The sequence below is a fragment of the Colobus angolensis genome, unplaced genomic scaffold (genome assembly GCF_000951035.1).
Source record: "Colobus angolensis palliatus isolate OR3802 unplaced genomic scaffold, Cang.pa_1.0 Scaffold46, whole genome shotgun sequence".
Classification (NCBI taxonomy): Eukaryota; Metazoa; Chordata; class Mammalia; order Primates; family Cercopithecidae; genus Colobus; species Colobus angolensis.
The window spans coordinates 5,327,023-5,332,861 of record NW_012118043.1 but is presented as its reverse complement, the minus strand read 5'-3'; the positions used below and the strand labels follow the sequence as shown (position 1 = coordinate 5,332,861).

Here is a 5,839-nt window from a genome sequence, read left to right as displayed (position 1 = left end):
AAAAAAAAAAAAAAAAAAGATAGCTTTCTTCTAGTGAGTAGTAACTTTTAAATTGATACATAGTAATTGTACATATTTATGGAGTACATTTGATATTTTGATACATGAATACAATGTGTAATGATCAAATCATGGTGAATAGAATACCCATTACCTCAAACATTTATCATTTCTTTGTGTTGCGAACATTTCAAATTTTCTCTTCTAGTTATTTTGAAATACATGATAAATTATTGTTAACTTAGTCATCCTCCTGTGCCGTCAAACACTAGAATATATTCCTTTTATCTAACTGTATTTTTTGCACCCATTAACCAACCTCTATTCATCCCCCGACCTTCCCAACCTCTGGCAACCATCATTCTACTCTCCACCTCCATGAGATCAACTTTTTAAGCTCCCACATGTGAGTGAGAGAACGCAGTATTTGTCTTTTTTCACTTTACTCACCTAGTTATTTCACTTAACATAGCAATCTCTCGTTTCATTCATGTTGCTGCGAGTGACAGGATTTCATTCTTTTTTATGACTGAGTTGTATTTCATTGTGTATATGTACCACATTTTCTTTATGCATGCATCCATTGATGGACACTTAGATTCATCTCATGTCTTAGCTATCGTGAAGAATGCTGCAATAAACATAGGTATGCAGATATCTCTTCAATATACTGGTTTCCTTTCTTTTGCACATATATCTAGCAGTGGGATTGCTGGATCATATGGTAGATCTATTTTTATATCTCAGTGTTTTGAGGAACCTCCACACTGTTTTCCATAGTGACTGTACTGATTTATATTTCCATCTGCAGTGATGAGTGTTTTCCTTTCTCCACATCCTCACCAGCATCTGCTTTTTTGTGTTTTTGATAATAGCCGTTCTAACTGGGATGAGGTGAGATCTCACTGTGGTTTTGATTTGCATTTCCCTGATAATTAGTAATGTTGAGCATTTTTTATATGCCTGTTGGCCATTTGTATGTCTGATTTTGAGAAATGTCTCTTCAGTTCATTTGCCCTTTTAAAAATTGTATTACTTGGTGTTTTGTTGTTGTTGAGTTGAGTTCCCTATATATTCTGGTTATTAATCCCTTGTTGAATGGATACTTTGCAAATATTTTTCCCAATCTATAGATTGTCTCTTCACTTTGTTGATTGTTTCCTTTGCTGTGCAGAAGCTTTTAAGCTTTATGCAATCTTATTTGCCTATTTTTTCTTTAGTTGTCTATGCTTTTGAGGTTTTAACCCCAAAAAATTTGCCCAGACCAATATCATAAAGCACTTTCCTGATGTTTTCCTCTAGTAGTTTCAAGTCTTACTTTTAAGTTTTTAATCCATTTTGATTTGATTTTTATGTATGGTGAAAAATAAGGGTTTCTCTTTTTTTTTTTTTTTAACCACTGAACTTTGTATTGGCCTCCTGCTCCCCAAAGGGTACCCTGGTTCTGCTGTCTTAATGACTCAGAACTTTGGTGTCATTGGTCTCAGACACCACTTTGCCATCCACTATCTGGTGGGTGGTGGTCTTTTCGATGGTTTGCATGGAGTTGCTATCGTCCAGGGCATCACCAAGATTGAAGCCCTCGTCATTTTCCAGCAGGCAGCAGTAGGTGGTGCTCTCAGCCTTCAGCTTGACCTTGATGTTCGGCAGGGCCTCATACTCCTGGGCCTGGCACTGCCCCTCTGCCCGGGTCTGTGCCACCTCTGACTCCAGATACAGCAGGATCCCATTGAGCTGCTCCATCTGCAGGGCCTAGCGGGCCTCCACCTTCCTCAGGCTGTTCTCCAAGCTGGGCTTCAGATTTCTCATGGAGTTCAGGTCGATCTCCAAGGCCTGGACTGTACGTCTCAGCTCCCTGAGCGTCATCTCAGCAGCTCTAACCTCAGCGGACTGCATGGTGACTACCGTGGTGCCCTCCTCGATCTGCTGAGACCAGTACTTATCTAGTCCCTCTCGGTTCTTCTGAGCCAGCTCGTCATATTGGGCCTGGATGTCTGCCATGATCTTGGCGAGGACCTGAGATTTGGGGGCATCTACCTCCACAGTCAACCCAGAGCTGGCAACCTGGGCTTGTAGGCCTTTTACTTCCTCTTTGTGGTTCTTTCTCATAAAGAGCAGCTCCTCCTTGAGAGCCTCGGTCTCTGTCTACAGCTGCAGCAAGTGACATTGGTGTCATCAATGACCTTGGGGAGCTCACGGTTGTCCCTCTCCACAGACTGGCGCATGGCCAGCTCTGTCTCATACTTGACTTGAAAGTCATCAGCAGCAGCAAGACAGACATCGTCGATCTGCAGAACCATGTGAGCATTGTCCACAGTATTTGCGAAGATCTGAGCCCTCAGATCCTCGATGGTCTTGAAGTAATGGCCCCAGTCTCTGACCTGGGGTTCCTTCTTCTCCAGATGCTCCCAGATTTTGCTCTCCAGCTTCTGGTTCTCTGTCTTCAGGTAGGAGGCCAGGCAGTTGTTCAGGCTTTGTATGGTCTCCTTTTCATTTTGGATGCCTCCCATTCCTACCAGACCTCCGGCCATCCCCGCAGCCACGCCCTTGGACCCCAAGCCACCCTGGAAACTGATGGAGCAGGACACAGAGATCCAGGAACCAGAGCCCCCCACGCCTGCATAGACACTTGCCACGCTGCTGACTGGCCAGATGCTGTAGCTGGGTGCCTGGGAGGACTCCAGGGACCAGTAGTTGATGGAGAAGATAGAGCGAGTGGTGAATCTCATGCTGTCCAGGGAGGAGAGTGAGAAGACAGGACTCAAGCTTTGCTGATGACCGAGATAGGGGTTTCATTTTTCTGTCTATGAATATGCAGTTTTCCCAGCACCATTTACTGAAGAGACTGTCATTTCTCCATTGAATGTTCTTGGTATTTTTGTCAAAAATTAATTGGCTGTAAATACATGGATTTATTTCTGGGTTCTCAACTGTGTTCCATTGGTCTATGTGTCTGGTTTTATACCAGTACCATGCTGTGTTGTTTAGTATAGTTTTGCAGTATATTTTGAAGTCAAGTAATGCGATGCCTCCAGTTTTGTTGTTTTTCACTCAGGACTGCTTTGGCTATTTGGAGCCTTCTGTGGTTTCTTTTGTTTTAAAGAAAATTTTAAGCTAACATTCTTACTGGACTTCTGTGGTTTCATATGAATTTTAGGGTCATTTTTTTCTACTTCTGTGAAGAATGTCTTTGGCATTTTGATAGAGATTGCACTGAATCTGTAGATCGTTTTTGGTGGTATGGTCATTTTCATAGTATAAATTCTTCCAGTCCATGAACAGGGATGTCTTTCCATTTTCTCTGTGACCTCTTCAATTTCTTTCATTCATGTTTTATAGTTTACCTTTTAGAGATCTTTCATCAACTTGGTTAAATTTACTCCTACATTTTTTATAGCTGTTGTAAATGAGACTGATCTCTTGATTTCTTTTTCCACTAGTCTGTTATTGGTATATAGAAATGATACTGATTTTTGTATGTTAATTTTTTATCCTGCAATTTTACTGAATTTGCTTATCAGTTCTAAGAGTTTTTTGTTTTGTTTTGGTGGAACTTTTAGGGTTTTCTATATATAAAATCATGTCATCTGCAAATAGGGACAGTGTGACTTCCTCCTTTCTAATTTGAATGCCCTTTATTTCTTTTGCTTATTTGCTCTGGCTAGGAATTCCAGTACTATGTTGAATAAGAGTGGTAAGAGTGGGCATCCTTGTCTTATTCTAGTTCTTGGAGAAGAAACTTTCAGTTTTTCCCCATTTAGTATAATATTAGCTGTGAGTTTGTCATATATGGCCTTCATTGTATTGAGGTACATCTTCTCTGTTCCTAATTTTTGGAGGGGTTTTTTTTTAGTCATAAAGGGATGTTGAATTGTATAAAATGCTTTCTCTGCATCTATTAAGATGATTTTTTGTACTTCATTCTTTTGACGTAATATATCACATTTATAGATTTGCATATGCTAAACTAGCCTTGCATCCCTGGAATAAATCCCAGTAAATCACGATGAATGATCTTTCTAATGTGCTGTTGGACTCAGTTTACTAGTATTGTATTGAGGATTTTTGCATCTATGTTCTTTAGGGACATTGGCCTATAGTTTTCTTATGTTGTTGTTGTGTTCTTGTCTGGTTTTGGTATCAGGATGAGCTGGCCTCAAAGATGCATTTGGAAGAATTCTCTTCAACTTTTTGGGAAAGTTTAAAAATAATTGATATAATTCTTCTTTAAATATTTGGTAGAATTCAGCAGTGAAATCATCAAGTACTGGACTTTTCTTTGATGGGAGACTTTTAATACTGATTCAATCATTTTACTCACAATTGGTCTATTCAGGTTTTCTGTTTCTTCTTGGTTCAATCTTCGTAGGTTGTACATGTCTAGGAATTTATGCATTTCCATTATGTTTCTCATTTTTTGGTGTATAGTTGTTCACAACAGTCTCTAACAATCTTTTGGACTTCTGTAGTAGCAGTTGTAATGTCTCCTTTTTTCATTTCTGATTTTATTTATTTGGGTCTTTTCTCTATTTTTCTTGTTTAGTCTGCCTAATGGTTTGGCAATTTTGTTTATCTTTTCAAAAAAACACCTTATTTCTTTTGTATTTTTTTGGTCTCAGTTCTGTTTATTTCTACTCTTATCCTTGTTATTTCTTTTTTCCTACTAATTTTGGGGTTGGCTTCTTCTTGATTTTCTAGTTTCTTGACATGCATAATTAGGTTGGTTATTTGAAATTTTTCTACTTTTTTAATGTAAGCATTTATTGTTATAAACTTCTCTCTTAATACTGCTTTTGCTGTATGCCATAGGTTTTGGTATGAGTATCTCTTCTCAATAATCTTCTCTATGAATGTGTTGCCATACCATCACTATAGAATGTATTTCTATAACAAATACCTGTGTCTTCAAGTGATCCATACATGTCACATAAGGTAATTTATTAATGCAATACTTCAATTCCCTGACTACTTTTGTGAATTAGAAATTTTACTACAATTTACTACATAAGATTTCCTTATCTGAAATGTGGAAAATGGGGTAAAACAAAGCTACTATTTAATAGAGAAAGAGTGAGAAAACAGTAAGTTTAGCTGAGGAAATGAAGTCAAATATAAAAATTTGCTAATGCCAGAGGAGATGCCACAAAATTCAGATGGGACTACATGTTTCTTTGTAAAGGGACAATGTGATTGTGCAAAAAGCCGAATTTTCTGTTTTATCCAACAGGGGGCACTAAACTAGCACCGTGCCTCAGCTGCCGGGAACTACCAAGACCACTTCCCATAACAGCAACTGTAGGATCCATTATTTATTTGTGTTTGATTGTGGCCTTTAAGAAGCTCACTTTGTTAAAACAAACAAATATACCTCACACTGACAGTAAAGTGTACTTGATGAGGAGATTCCAATCACTCTTCCTAGAGGTACATTCATGCGTTGATTCATTTATTGAGTGCCTTTTTTTTGAGACGGAGTCTCGCTCTGTCGCCCAGGCTGGAATGCAGCTGCGCCATCTCGGCTCACTGCAAGCTCCACCTCCCGGGTTCACGCCATTCTCCTGCCTCAGTCTCCCGAGTAGCTGGGACTACAGGCGCCCGCCACCACGCCTGGCTAATTTTTTGTATTTTTAGTAGAGACGGCGTTTCACCGTCTTAGCCAGGATGGTCTCCATCTCCTGACCTTGTGATCCGCCAGCCTTGGCCTCCCTAAGGGCTGGGATGACACCCGTGAGCCTGGCCTATGAGTCCTTTTTTTATATGTCAGGCACATACTTGGTGCTAGAGATACAATCGTAAGTAAAATAATGAGCCCTGTTTTTTTTTTTTTTTTTTTTTTTTT

General features: G+C 39.4%; 1 pseudogene; it reads right to left on the bottom strand.

Moving 5' to 3' along the window:
• Positions 1–1,399: 1,399 nt before the first annotated feature.
• LOC105523398 lies at positions 1,400–2,729 on the bottom strand (annotated as a pseudogene).
• Between the last annotated feature and the right edge of the window lie 3,110 nt (positions 2,730–5,839).